This window comes from Anomalospiza imberbis, chromosome 2 (assembly GCF_031753505.1).
Source record: "Anomalospiza imberbis isolate Cuckoo-Finch-1a 21T00152 chromosome 2, ASM3175350v1, whole genome shotgun sequence".
NCBI classification, from domain to species: Eukaryota; Metazoa; Chordata; class Aves; order Passeriformes; family Viduidae; genus Anomalospiza; species Anomalospiza imberbis.
Window position 1 is genome coordinate 113932498 of NC_089682.1, and position 15284 is coordinate 113947781.

Consider the following 15284-nt stretch of genomic DNA (forward strand, 5'->3'; position numbering starts at 1 on the left):
ATCTTCCTTGTATGTTACATCTTTATATAAAGCAATTAGGCAGCTGCCTCAAAGGTACTGTAGGTTTAAAAAGAAGAAGAAAAAAAGAAGCCCAAAGTATCATATTCCAACATGACTTACTCCCTGCAATTGTTAAATTCTGGACTGCAGTCATCTGCTAGATCCTAAAACTAGGATGAAGAAACCCCAAATATAATCACACACATACTTTCATTGTGGATTATGGGCCAAAAGGGAACCCTGACATCATTTCATGTGCCCTTCTACCACGATGATCCATCATTCAGTCTAGTGCAAAGTACTTAATGACCATCACTTTGCCTTTGAAGTATAAAAAGAGCTAAGTGATGCTACTTCACATCAATACCATGCTTTGACAACACGATAAAATACAGCACACCCCAAGTACCTTTCCTACCTTGAAAACAGAAGTACAGTTTTTAATTTCTGGTACCACATCCATGCATTGACTCACTGTGAGGGCAGGGGAGCAGATTTACACCAGAGGCCTTCTGAACTGCCTCGCACCAAGCAGCTTGTTAAAAACCAGAAATCCTCAGAAGAACAAATCACCAGCACACATGCAGTGCCACCATAACCTCAGCCAAAACTCTCCAAGAGGCTACAAAGAAATTACACTGCACTGTCTTCGCAGTGCTTTCCTGATACCCAGCAGTGACTTAGTGGCCTTACTTTCACGTTTGAGGCAAGCTACATGTGCTGGCCTGTACACAGAACAGCCAGGTGCACCAGGCTGACATGGAAATATTTCTGTCCATTAAATACACAGTTTTAGCATTAGCATCCTGAAGACAATACTGATCTGGGCAGAGTCAACTAAAACAAAAATGAACAACATCAGACTGTCATTAATTCAAGCAAATTCATCACAGTGTACATGGTTCTGAGCTACTCTCTGCTTCAGTCCTCATTATCAGTTTTTTACTCCTGAGCACAACACTGGTTTTACACCAGCTGTTTATTAGCAGGACTATCATTTTCCTAAAACAATAGCAGAGATTTGGACACACAAAATTATTTCCTTCAAAACACCATACTGCATTTGAATGCAAGACTGCTTTTAATATAAAATTTAAAAAACCCAAATCCCCTCCTTCCCTAGAACCACAACCAGTCTGGTGCTGCCTGGCATCGCCACGCTTACATGCCTGAAGTGTGTCTGCCTGGCTCCAGTTCGGTGAACACTCCTCACACCCACCTCCCAGCTCCTCTCACCTTCCTGCTGGCATCGCTCCCAGGCAGGGAAAAGGCTAAAATGAGGGTACATCCCTCAGAAAAGGGAGTCATGGCCCTCAGCAGGGTACTGTGCCTGCCCACCCCAGCCAGGTCCATCTTGTTGCTGTAGGTCCCTCCCTGGGGGGGTCAAGGAAGTCCCCAGCATGATGAAAAGAGGAACAAGTTCCCAACGGGAAAGTCACAGTGATTTTGAACAAACAAGCACCACCACCTGCTGAGGCGACCAGCAGGACATTGCCAACAGAGGGATGCCACTACAGCTCTCGCTTCCTCTGCTCAGCATCACACGAAGTGTCTCTTGTCAGGCTGCTGGAAACAACACAGCAGCTAATCGATCCCTGAAGGAAGCGCCCAGGAGGCTGGGCCAGCTCACACACGGCCCTCTACTGCACCTGCACCAAGTGCCCTGGAAAAGCACCTACCCCAGTTACTCATGCTCTGGAAGCTCATCCACTCAGAAGAGCCCTCAGGTGGGGAGCCACAGTTAATGGAACGTGCTCTGTCTGTTTTACAGGGCTTCTTCAGAAGAAAACTCATACCTGACTTAACACTAAGACATTCAAGAACCAAGGAACAAAAGAGAAGAAAACCCCACAAAGCCCGCTGACTAAATGAAGCTGAGGACAATATCTGCTTTGAAGAAAGACTGATGTGGGTGCACTGCTACTAAAAATGGACCAGAACAGGACATCACACCCTCTGCTAAGCAAACAAGGGGCTGGCTGCCCAGGGGGTTCAACACCCAAACACAGCCACACGCCCTGTATTTGCAAGGAGACTGCAGCCACGGGCATGCCAGTGCTGGCGAGAAACAGGAGCAGCAAACGCTCCACCAATATGACAGAGCAGAAAAACCTCTGAGCGCTTAGCTGGGCTTTCTATTTTAAGAACTGGTATGATTCACGTTACCTTGGCTCTAAGTGTTTTTCAGTCTTCACCATATCTACCCTCATGATAAGCTCATATTAAGCAAGCACTAAAAGCCCTGACATTTCAGAGCTGCAGCGCAGAGAAGCCATACATCACCCTGGAGCCTCCAGCATCAGCAGCAGCTGCATCCAGGTCTCCCAAGTGCATATTCTGTGACCTTGCCACTCAGTGCCCTTCCTGTGCTGATGCACATGTGGAAAAAAACAGGAGAAAAAACCCAGTGATGCTCTTAGTATTGTTCTGCTGCTGCCCAATGATGAAACCGCAGGGAGAGGGGAGATGGGGACCAAAAAAAACCCCTATAGAAGTGTCATTACTTAATTGAAAATTAAGCAATAACCAGTATTATACTAGTTCAAGTGAAGATCCACTTTGCCCTATCTGCCTGATGCTGCCAGCAGTTGCCCACTTGTATCTTTTTATTTTCTTCAGCCGTACTAATGCATGCTTTCATGACAAAATACAGGTGCAGGAACTAGTATTGCAGCTAGGAAATGCAGGGAGGAAATATTATCAAAGAAGGAAGGATCTAGAAAGGTATGTGGTATTTGGGATAATGAAAAACAACTTTTCTATTAATAGCATAGGCAACAGTTCTTATATCCTACAAAACACTTGCTTAAAATAATAATTTAATTTTTTGTACTTGCTAATAAATATATTAAAGTAGGTTTCACTGTTCTTGCTTTGTTCTTTTCAAGTCTCAAATAAAAGAATCAACAACAGCAGCCTGCATTAAATATTTTATCTGTTTCAACTCATTTTTTTTCTTACTTATAATGCTTTGAAGAGGCTAGCCACTTCACTGCAAAATTTTGCATCACCAACAAAACCTGAAGGATCGTAAAAGGCAGAAAACATCAATAGGCATCTTTATAACTTACTCAAAGAAAGTAAGAACACAAATATTTTCCTGCAGGAAACATTAGGTTGATAATTTCTTTCCTTATCTGACAAGAAATGGCTGTCATTTACAAGTTGAAATAAACAATCTGGATGCTAAAGTTCTCCTCACATAAAAAGAGTGCACTGAGGGGATCATTGGATAGGAACAATTAAAGGGAATGTACTGTCACAGGCAGAACTCTAAATAGTATTTGGAATATTTCAAATCTCTGGTTGAATACTAACATTCTTCTACATTTTCATTTCACACAACATGTATATGTGCAATTGCATTATTATTTTGGTTCTCCATTTCAAAACATCACACATGAGAAAACATTTACTAAAAGGTTTCTTAAAACACTTTTTAGTTTAAAAAAACCTTTTGAAGACATAAAACATCTGTCATAATAACTAATGATGATTTAAAATTAATTTTAATGTCTGGGTAATTAAATTAATGTTATGTGCTACAAAATGCAATATACAACACATCAGAGGACACAGAGGGTCTTTAAGTCAAAGACTTAAAATAGATTTATAAAAATAAATACCATTCCAGGTTTCTCTATATCATCAAACTGAGGTGGGGAAAAAACATTATAAAAGATGTACTGTGGCCAACTGATGTTTGTCCATTTTTATGTACAACGTAGTACAAGTAGTAGTAAAAAGTAGCACAAGTATTTTTCTCTGTCATAACACGAGCTGCAGCAATGACTAAATAAGTAACACACTTGTTCACTGGGGCTGATACTACCCTGAAAAGAGGAAAGGACTATTCTATTTGCCCAAGGTTTCAAAAATGCCACGGCTTGTTTGGGAAAGCAGTCAAGAGATGCATCCTGAAAACCATGTAAGGTTCAATTTCTCAACAAATGGCCAAGTTGAAGCCAAAGTACTTCCATATTTTTAATGAGGGGACACACTGATCAGGACTAACCATTAACAGTCCTTCAAATTCCTCCTTCCTCTTCTGTTCTGTGGAAATAAGCAAGATTTAAACAAGACTAGACCATCATTATTCTACTGTTCTAGTAGAAAACATGTCCTTCTCAAGCTGTGCTGAAGATGAGCTGATGCAGGTGTCTTTTTTGGCACAGGAGAAAAGGTGCCAACCTACAAGGTGGATGACAAAGAACATGGAGACTTGAATGGGTGGACTCAAAGTAGAGGAGAACACTCTCCATCACCTGAGGATAAGGACCTATCACAAATGACCTTCTACAACTGCCAAGGTGTGACGTAGTAAGTCTGCCTCCAAAGCAGGTCTCTCGTCTGCACTCCTGTACTGGCAAGAATGGAAATGCCTAAAAGCCATGGAAGTAGGAAGGTGTTTCACTACATGTTTACTCATATGGTAAAAGCTACAAGATGCTGCAGCTGCTGCAATTGAATCCCATGCTGTCAAGAGCAGTACTAAAATCTCTGCTGAGAAACGGGAAGAGAAAAGTGGTTCCAGCTGAAAGTACAACTACAAAACTGAACAAAATAAACAAAACCACCTTTACAGCAGCATCACTCTTTAGACTCCGTGATGCAATGCAAAACTTGCAGCTGATATGTTTTGTACACGCAACTCCACCTGGTCAGGGAGGTTTTCATAGACCTGTAAAGAAGCTGCCTTCTCTGCAGGCTCTTACCTCGCCTAGCTGCAGGACATGGGGCAGACTGCAGCTGTACCAGTTACCAGGGGCTCTGCAAAGGAGAGAAGGCACAATCAAGCCTGCACTTGGACTGGGGCAGAATAAAACTGCCACCCCAGACTCTGGCCATCCACCTCCCCAGCTCTGCAACACCAGAAGTGACTGGCTGTTCACAGAGAAGCTGTGATATGGTAGCAGATCACAGATCAGGCACATGCTGCTGCTCCCTCAGCCATCCCTGCCAGTGAGGCAGAGTGCTGTTGGCCTATCCCAACATTGACTATGGTTTCTAATTAATACATACACAGCCACACCACAGTGTCTCACACTTGTGAGATACTTCTAGGTCTGAAGATGAAAACACACACATTAGTTGAATGTCTTTTAAAATACAGTACTTGGACATTCCCAAATCACCTGTAGCAAACTACTGTAGGAGGAGAACAGCACACTGATGCAAGAAAGGCATTCTTCTAGGAAGGCACAAGAGCAAGCAGCAACAAGCATCAACACAAGCCTGTCTGGTTTCATTCGCTACACCCACTCAGCAACACAGAGAAAGCTTTATGGATGAGCAACATTAGTGGGTCACTCATTCAGGCTAAGTGCAAGGCAGTATCTTCTAGCTCCCTCAACACCATTGGAGAAGTATTTGTAAAATGTGAACCCCCAACTACAGCTCTAAGGAAAGTTTGCCATGGCTTTAGGGTAAGAGATGAAACAGACTGTCTGTGAAAGGAGGATGTAGAAGAGGGGAGATCTGTTTTAAGTGGCACGGAGAAGTAACAGAATGAAGAGACTACTCACAGCTTCTCATGGCCCAGGAGATACGGAAAACAAAATTACAGAAGAAACTTCATGGGAAAGTAATTAAATGAAGAAAAAAAACGTCATTATGTACAAAATGACTTTGAGAAACTCCATGCTATGGCATATTGCAGAGGTTGAAAAGCAAACAGATTGAAGAAAAATAGGCAAAATGGAAAACAAGGGCTATTAAACACAATGTCATGTCAAACTGCTGAAAATCCCCAAACCAAAATTTTATGAGAAACAAAGTCAATAGAACTTTATAATGCTTTCTTTCCTGAGGTGTCCACTGCTGACCATTATCAGAGACAGCAACTGGCCTTACTGAGTAAGGTAAATCATCTGAAACTACACATACTCATAACCCATTAATTCTTCTTGTGCTACGGATTTCACTGTTTTTTAATTCATCACTTCCTGACGTGACCTCTGTGGACTACAGATCAGATGGGTGTCTATAAGGCCATGATAAATATTGAAATGAGTATGTTTATCTGGTAAGATTTTGATTATGATGAGCACAATCAGCAGAGATTCTGACACTTGACATACTATTGCCATTAAAATTTGTTGATTGCTGTTCACAGACCTATTCTGGTCAAAATTATTAAGTAAAAGATTAGATCACTCCCAATGTACTTAAGTTGTTGATTTTTAGTTTTTCTTTTTTAAGGAGAAATCAAATAAACAGTTGTACAAAAACAGCCTACATCGACCTTAGGGCCCTATCCACTTGGGATTTTCTTTTGGGTTCTCTTATGTTCTGCAGAGATTCAATCCCTTTAATAACTAGACTTCCAATTCCATGTCTCAAGTTTAAGAATCCACTACGCTTTCACTTTCTTACGTTTCTCCAATCTGGTTAACTTAACAGCGTTCTCATGTGATTCTTAGAGGTTTATTATCTCAAACCTTTCCAAGATACACGTCTGAAGTTATTCTGCTTCTCTCCTCCCTCGTAAGGAAATAACGCAAAACTTCCAGCCAGCACTGTATTGCTGCACACTTGAATTCTGCAAGCTAAATGCTTAAAAAAAAAAAAAAAATCTATCTGATGTCATCTTCTCCAACTGCAATGGCAAAGCACAATGCATCACAGCCCTGCTAACAGTACAGAATCAGGTGGGAGAAGAGGCTGATGCTGGTTTTATGTAGAAAAGAATTGCTAAGCCCTGACCCCTCGAAGACAAAGTGATGGTGCAAGAGTAGTCAAGGCCAAAGCTCTATTTGCAAAAAATCAATGGGTTATGCACAATGGCAGCTGCACTTAGATGTTCACAGCTCAGCTGGAGTCTGTAGATCTGGTCTCTAAATTCAGAGTATTTGACGTTTAAAACTAGGAAAAAAACCCCAAAAAACAGTCCTCCCCCCATTTAAAAAAAAATTAAATGGTCAAAATAGAAGCAAGCTTTGATCTAAAATTCTTGAAATTGAGATGAGTGAATCCCTTCTCCTTGTCACTCCTTATGATCTTTGGTAGCCAGCCAAATGGTTCAGCTTAGCTTTGCTTTCCACATCAGTCCAAAAGTTGAATAAGTAATAAAACTTGCATGAGGAGAGGGCTTTATAATCACATTAGAGACATGCAAGGGAGACCGGTTACCTCGGTTCAGCAGACAGCTTGAACAAGGCTTCATAATGAGGGACAGGTGTTGGCACCAATTAGGAACACTCAGCTCACTGCTGACATTGGCCCCTCAAAGCATTGACTGCACTTTAATCCTCTAAGCCACATAAAAGAAAAGCAGAGTGGGCAGATAAAAAAAAAAATCTAAAAATGCCTCTGCAGAGGATTGAAATATTTTTTGCTTACTTAAGGGAATAAAATAGTAGAGTCACAAAGCTGCAGAAAGTTCACTATGAAGTATCTTGAGTATATCAAGAATCTAAATCTTCTGCACAAGCAGAGTATTTAATTTAGGAAGGGTATCACCATGTATAGTAAGCATTCATCACAACTATCAGAATTTATATCCAGAAAATAATCACAGAATAAAAAGGAGTAGAAGCAGCATATGTAAATACTGAGGTAAGATAAAATCATTCCATCTATGCCTACCAGCATTTCAAGCATTATGAGATACATAAGATAGATTTTAACTGAAATTATTAAGGAGTCCTGCAGGCTGAAATGTTACTATTAACAGCTTCTTTTATGACTTCCTCCCCTTTAAAAGACTTTATATTCCTTTAAAGTTCAGAAAGCTTTCATTCAAAAGGTGATATCTGAAAGTTGAAGGTATATAGATTCAATTTACACACTGTAAACACCAACAGACACATTTATTTATTTATTTTTAAGTATCAGTTCCTCCTTCACTTACATGCCAGGTCATGAGGTAGATGTTTTCGCTTCAGCTGATGACATCACAAGCTCCTAAAAAAATGAAAGGAGTGCTTTTAGGTAGTAGGAGTGACATCAGGCATTTCATGTTTCAGCTACATTTTTTTTTTTTTTTTGGCAAGTAAGTGAAGGTTGTATTAAATTTTTATTGCAACTTTCCCAAGCAAATTCTATGCCCAGAATATAAAGCCTTAAATTCCACAATTCTCATTTGATATGTGGAAAAATTAAATGTATCAGCTATATGTGCACATACTGTGATAGAAATGCAATAAGTACTACAGCTAAAAACAAATTTATAAGAATATTCTCAAAGTCTTAACATGAACAGGAACCAACTTTACCAATACCAACAAAATGAAATTTTGATTAGTATTTTCTCTATCCTGTTTTGGGAATAAAAACACTTCAACAAACACATTCAGATAGATGCACACTTATACAGCTGGCTTAAGGTGTTGATTTCTCCTTATACATGGATGCTTTCTTCATTCAAGAGGGTCTTCTATGAACCACGCACGCTTAGAAATTCACAGGAGGGCAAACAAAATAAGCACAGAGGGAAAGCTCCATGTGGCTCCTGATTTAATTCCCCACGACATTCCTCCAGACCTCTCCTTGACAATCCTAAATAGCTTAGCTTCCCTGGCAGGGATTCTGCTTACTCGCCCTTTTTAATCTAGTCCTGAGCCTTGAGCAATATCAAATATGGGAACAGAAGGAATTTTTCCCTCTACCAACTGCCCACATTCCCCTCCTGCAGGATCATGCACATGTATGTTTTGTGCTCTATTGTAATGCACACCCAGCAGATGAGTTGCAGCACTCCTCAGAGATGTCAGCAGCCCCACCAAGGGCTGTCCTGGCAGGCACTCTGCCCCATGCCTTGGAGCAAAAAGTCAACAAAAACAGGACAGCTAAGAGGTGTGGAAGAAAGTATTAGAGAGCAAAACTGCAAGTACAAACCAAGGAAGCAGTAACTGCATACCCTGCCAGAAGAAAAAAGAATTAAAAAGGGGGATATGACAATGTTTTTCTAAATGAAATAAAGCCGTTTCTGGTCAAAGCGTCAGCACCATACTCTAACATCTGCGCTCCTCCACCCATCTGGAGTACAAGAAAAAGATACAACCACCCATCCACTGAGGAGTGGCACAGATCCCATTACTTATTACAACTATTGTTGCTCAACTTAGGCTGCGGCATCAAAAGAAAACATTTCCTTACAATCTGAGGGGGGGCAGGGAAGAGAAGGGGAACACATTATATATTACAGCTCCTGTCTATTGACTATGCAAAATTTTTTAAGTTTGGGCTGTACTAATTCTCTTTGATTTAAAGTTTCACTTTCGGGCGTTTTTGGTGTTTCTGTGTTTGGTGTTTTGTTTTAGGTTTTTTGCGGGGAAGGGGGGAGTCGGCAGCAGAGGTGCTTGGTTGGTTTGGGGGGTTGTTTTGGTTTTTTTTAATCTTCCTAAGTTCCTCTTCCCATCTTCCTGACATTCTCTGGCAATACCCCACATTAAGCAATTAACTTTGAGCAACACAAGGAGACCTGGAGATCAAGGCAGTACCATTGCCAAGGCTGTTGGAATCACACTATGTAGGTCCGGTTTTTAGCCTGAGATAAGCAGCCACACTCGGCCACCACCACCACCACCACCACCACCACCACCACCACCACCACACACATGGCCCGCAGCAATCCACAGGGTCCGTGCAGGAGCCTCCCAGCTCCATCCAGAGGGACCCAGCCCAGGAGCAGCAGAAACACCAGGCACACAGGGAGCAGGGGTGACCAGAGGGGCTCACTTCAACAGCCCACTGCTTCTCTGCCTGGTACTTCTCTGCCTCTACCCTCCAGCTAAGAAATGCCAAGAGCCTCACCCACAAAAATGCACTGGAGGAGGGAGGGCAAGTGAAGAAAAGAAGTAAATAATTAATAAATGGCTGGCTAAGTTTTCCAAACATGACTTTGAATTAATTTTTCTTATGACATATTTAATTGCGGGATAATTCTTTAATGTCCTGATTGAACCCATTTAATATAAGTTTTCCATAGAAACACAAGCAAAGCCCTGGTTGTGGCAGCTCAAATGGCATAGTTAAAATGTAACGCAGCCTACAACTTTTAAGTGTGAACAAAACCACAGCTTTTGCCTCCCAGCTGAACCACAAAACTAATATATTTTTGAACTCTTCATTAAAAACACATTTATTTGCCCAGTCAAATGCCAAGATGAACTCTGAAATACTGGAAGGTTCAACTAAAAATTGTTTTCTTCTTCTAATCCTTACAGTATACAGTCATAATCTTCACTCCCAACTTCACTTATTTCAAAACCACGAACAAATATACAAAATGGGATGAAAAATACAGTTGCTCCCACAAAATACTATTTCCCCCTCTCCTTGTTTTAAAAGCTTTAAAAGCTGTCTTAACATATTGATTGAGAAACACTACATTAAGTCACCTCAAATTAATGATCAGGGGGTTCTTCCTCAACAGGTTACAAAAAATGGAAGAATACTAATCACCCTGTGAGCAGCAAGTTCAGGAGCAAGGTAAAGAATGCACAGAAGATGCTCACCCTCCCTTCCACACAGACTGCCAACAGACTTAACTCCTACTCTCCAGATGCATTTGAAAAAGTAATGGGCCAGCAACAGAAACTGTGGCATGAAGAAAGAGAAAAAAAATATAGGAGCTAAAGGACAGTGTAGACACAGAACAAACTTAGAAATGCACAGTAGCTTTTCTTAAATACTGCCTGGAAACTAAGCGTCACCAGGGAAAAAAGCATCAGCAAGATTTATTTCTTAAAATACAGCTTATAACAACAGAAGGCCTCTTGGAACACAGATCTATTTTTGTAGTTATCACTACTGCTATACTATCGCTCTCTCTGTAATTTACCACAGTGCTTACCAACAGCCAAGCCACCAAAACAAGAATTGGACTGGTTGAAAATAGAGCTTCGTGCTTTTCTCATCAGCCATCCCACACACTGCACTGCCATTTGCAAAACCAGAGATGGTCGCAGAATAAAGATCTGCCAGGGTCCTGAAAAAGGACAGCCAGGTAGGACTGAGAACTCAGACTCTGCATTACAGAGGTTCCTCAGCCTCTCCAGGGGAGCCCCTTCCACACTATGTGACCCTTACTGCCAGGAAGTTTGTCCCAGCACTTCAAGCACACCTTTCCCCATGCTGCTCAAGCCTTTACCAGGTGTCTCCTAGCACTGGGCCCTGATGATCTCACCTCTTTCTTCTTGACACAGTTTGAACACCAACTTAACTTTCTTGTCAGTAGGTCCTTGTCTTTTCTCCAGACTAAATAAAACCCAGTTTTCTCACCCTCTATTTATAGGACATGTCTTCTATACTTCTGATTCCTCTAGTTGCCCTTTCCAGGGCTGGCACACAAAACCAGTATGAAGTTGTGATGTCCTTGACAAAGTTTCCCATCTGAATCTTTCCCTACACAAAAAATTGCTATTCTCTTTTTATAGGAAAATATCCTTTACTGTCACATGAGTTGCAGATAATAATCCTACATACAAACTCCAATGCATTTGCTTTTGCAACAGCATGACTCTTGTCTCAAGTCCTGGCTGTGAGCAATTATTGCTGCTGGGGCCTATTGCCCCCAGCCTGCAGGCATGCAGCCAAACCTTTATGTCACAGAACTGCCCTCCATGCCCTACTCAGCCCCATTCAACCCCTCCTTCCAGACACCATCTCCAATCAGGCAAAGTAACTCTGAGTTCAAAGCATCTTCTCAAGTAGACATGCAGCTCCACCCAGCTTGATTCAGGTATTGAATGAACAGAGTCCTCATTCCTTTACCCACATCATTAATTGCAAATATTAATTCACCTGTCTTGTTTGAAACTAATTAGCAATTATCCTCCCAGTTCCTCTGAGCAGCTACAAACATTCCTGTGAGCATTTCAGTTAATCCATGCTTCCTTAGCTAGCTTCTGATAATATGGATTGCCTGATAACTTGCATCATCTACTGTGCAATTCCTACCTCACAAATTACTTTCAAAACTGAATTAGAAAGCTGGTCTTGTGATACTTCACATCTCCTCCATAAATAATCCCTGGGATATAACACTGCTTAGGTGGGAAAGGTATTAGAAAATTTTATAATTTCCTACTTTTTTTAAAGACTGTTTCAGATATCTAGCACATACAGACAGCTCCATGTGGACTACCAGTAAACATTACACAGACCTCTCACAAAAGGCAGATTAAAAAAATTAATACTACCAAGACAGAAAAAAAAATAAAGGCAATAGTCTTTGAGATTATAAATATAGTATGAAGCAGGAAAGTAATGGTACTCTTTGTCTTATAGTTCTGGAAAAATCATAACAGAACAAGCATCCATCAGTATCCAACAAGCATCCAACAGTACCCATCATATTTAACTGAATAGCTATTTCCAGGCAATACTTATCCTACAGTGATTAAAGGTAGCAAAGAAAAAGTCAGTAAGCTTTAAGAAAAGCCTTGTAAAATCCCTACAAAGTCTTTGAGGCAGTGTTGGATGTCTGCTTGTAATAAATCGATTTGTTGTTTACTCTTCCTCTTCTTCAAAAGCTTCTAAACAGTCCTGACTACAGTGAGTATTTGGCAGCTTCTTGATTTTTATCCCTTTTCCACATTGGCTTAGCCAAAGTAATTCAGTATAAATTCACAATTTCGTTGTAAAAATCTAAAGACAGTCCATCTCACCTTGAGGTAGATCAGATACACTGAAAGCATTTAGTAAAGCCTGCAACTCTCTAGCACCTTCGCTTCTTTCCACTGTCACAAAACTATTTTGTGACACCTTTATGCAGCAACAAGCCTATTCTTAATAACAGACAGTGATTTAGTCATTCCCAGCAACCAATTAAAACTTGCTGGGAAAAAAATTTCCCACAGCGGCTTACCCCACCTTCAGACAAACAATGCAGCAGGATGTCTAGAAGGATAGATTTCATAAGGCAGCTAACAAGTAACATCAAGACATTTTATGAAATGTTCTGAAGTCCTGGGCCCCAGGCACTCAGATGGTGACCCAACACAGCAGTTATTTAGTTTGTGTGTAGTGCCAACCACTCTGCAAAACACTCAAAATATCTTATCAATTACATGAAAATCATTGTTACATAACATAAGTAACATACATATGCAAAAAACTGAGTCAGGCTGAAAAAACTGCCCTTACAGGGAAAAGCTACTAACACCAACATAAACAAAACACCTACTTTAAGCTACTTTATTCTTCATATACAGATAGGAGATTATAATTAGTCAAACCAAAGCCTGCGTCTGTAAGAGATGAAATGTAATGGGATAAATTTAAGACAAAACCCAAAAGGTTTAGGCTTAGCATTAAGGAAACACCCTGAGAGTCAGAACTGCAGACCCATGTCCCCAGGGGGAGGACTGGAGGCTGCAGCCCTTGACGTTTAAACAAAGACTGGACAAGAGTCCTGGCTGCTGCGCTGCCAACACAACATGCTCCGCAGAGCTCAGCTCTTCTCAACCCAGCCCGAGGGCAAGGCAACAATAAATGGCACTTGAGTATAAAGAGCACTGCACAAAGTGGTTTATTGGGACTGTCTGTGCTGAGGGCTGCACCTCACCATGCAGACACGGTGCTGTGGAGCAGCAAGTACTGTGCATCAGATACTCCACAGAAGTCAGGCATATCGCTGCATGCTGGTGAGAGCAAAGCAATCCCAGGTAGCTATTCCACCTTCCCATCTCTCTTCCCTACATCAGAGACTGAGGGATATATCTATACAGATATAGATAGAGATATCCCTGACAGATGCTACAGTGTACAGCTGCATGCAACGACAGTTAGTGCACAGCAGCTCAGATTCCTGCTCCTCTTTCGTGGGACAAAATGTTATGGTGATGTGTTCCTTCAGCCTGGTGCAGGATGCATCTCTCTCTGAAGAGCTGGTATTCCCTGCAGCAGGATGCACCTCAATGCAGAGGAATGTAGCAGAAAGAATACAAATGCAAGAGGCAGAAGGCTGCAAGTACAAGATCTAAACCGAGATAAAAACATAGGAAACTGGCAGGAGGCTTCCTGATCCACAAAGCCTGGAATGGGGTACAGGCAGAAACAACAAAAGTGTTTTGGCACTACCTACTACCAGGAACTTGAAAACAGGTCTGTGAGCCACAGAGCAGCAAAACCAGGCTATTTATGAGGATCTGGAGCAAAACAAAATGAACTTAGTTCTTGAGGTAGGAGAACATTACATGTCCTGCTGTTAGCCACAGCCACATGCTGGCCAGTTGCATTTTAAGTATCAACCCACCTCATTCGACTTGTACCTGCTGTACCAAACAGATGTGCTCGTGTGTGTTTCCTGTAGGAAGGTTCAAACACTCATTTTCTGAAGGGCAGTTCAAACAAACGTTTCAGAAGCAGTAAATCTAGATGACCTAGAAGCATCTTTTTCCATAGCCAAATTATATTATTTAATGCAACTATATTTGTACACAGTTAGGGACCTTTAGTGGAGATCTTAAAATAACAAGTAAAACTATTTAAGCGTGAGAATTTCTAAAGTATGGCAAGATAACAGATGTTATGTTTCTGATGGCACAGCTATGCCACTTCCATATTCTCCACAGCAAGTCCCGTGACCCCACCATACACACAAGAGAGTTACAAATGCTAAAAGCAGTATGTGGATTCTCCACACAATGACAATATAAAACATGGAGGGACACATTTAAACTTTGGACCAAAGTAATACCAAAACGTGCACTTCAACGCACTCAAGCTACAGCTCTGGAACAAGAAACAGCAAACTCCACAAGGTTTTAACACCCCACGCAGCAAATGGAAAGGTCTTTACAGTGAGTTTCAAAGTGCCCAGCATGTTCAGGACAGCCAGCTCACACACCAAATAGGGAATGATGCCAGAACTCTCTCTTCTCACAGATTCAACTACTGATTTGCAGTTCTGTAAATGGATACCTTCAGGAATCAGAAACATGCTTGGACCTTTCTTCCTCCTCTCCTCATATGCACTCTTCAGGTATCAAATTCGGTATCACGTAAGGTGTCAGCAGTTGCCACACCTTCAAAGGCTGTCCTTAGTTTTCACCCCATCATCCCAGCTCTCCTCTCCTGTCCACCAAGAGTCTGCCCCAGCACTTTCTGCCTTTTCCTTAAACCCTTATCCATTGCACAACTCTGCTGCTGCCTACCAACGGCATTTAAGTATCTATGGTCATTCCCATCACTTCACCAGAAGATGACTCTGTGCAAGCATTTCTTATCTATGCTGTGATATTTTGCTTCAACCACCACCTGCTTTTACACAACAAATCAGCCTGCTGAGCCTCTGTTCCAGTCCTAGTCAATGCAAATAGAAAAAAAAAAAGGAA

At 41.3% G+C, this 15284-nt stretch overlaps 1 protein-coding gene across 5 annotated transcripts in view; it reads right to left on the reverse strand.

The window, feature by feature from the left end:
* JADE3 (jade family PHD finger 3) overlaps positions 1 to 15284 on the reverse strand; it is a 64613-nt gene that overhangs the window by 38730 nt on the left and 10599 nt on the right. For 3 of the 5 annotated variants that reach the window (XM_068182645.1, XM_068182646.1, XM_068182647.1), the window contains exon 2: positions 7853 to 7905. The exons of 1 other annotated variant lie outside the window; for it this stretch is intronic. The gene's annotated coding sequence lies outside the window, so the exon portion shown is untranslated. Of the gene's footprint in view, positions 1 to 4715; positions 4771 to 7852; positions 7906 to 15284 lie in introns of all 5 variants that reach the window. One more of the 5 variants, XM_068182648.1, reaches the window with a different exon arrangement.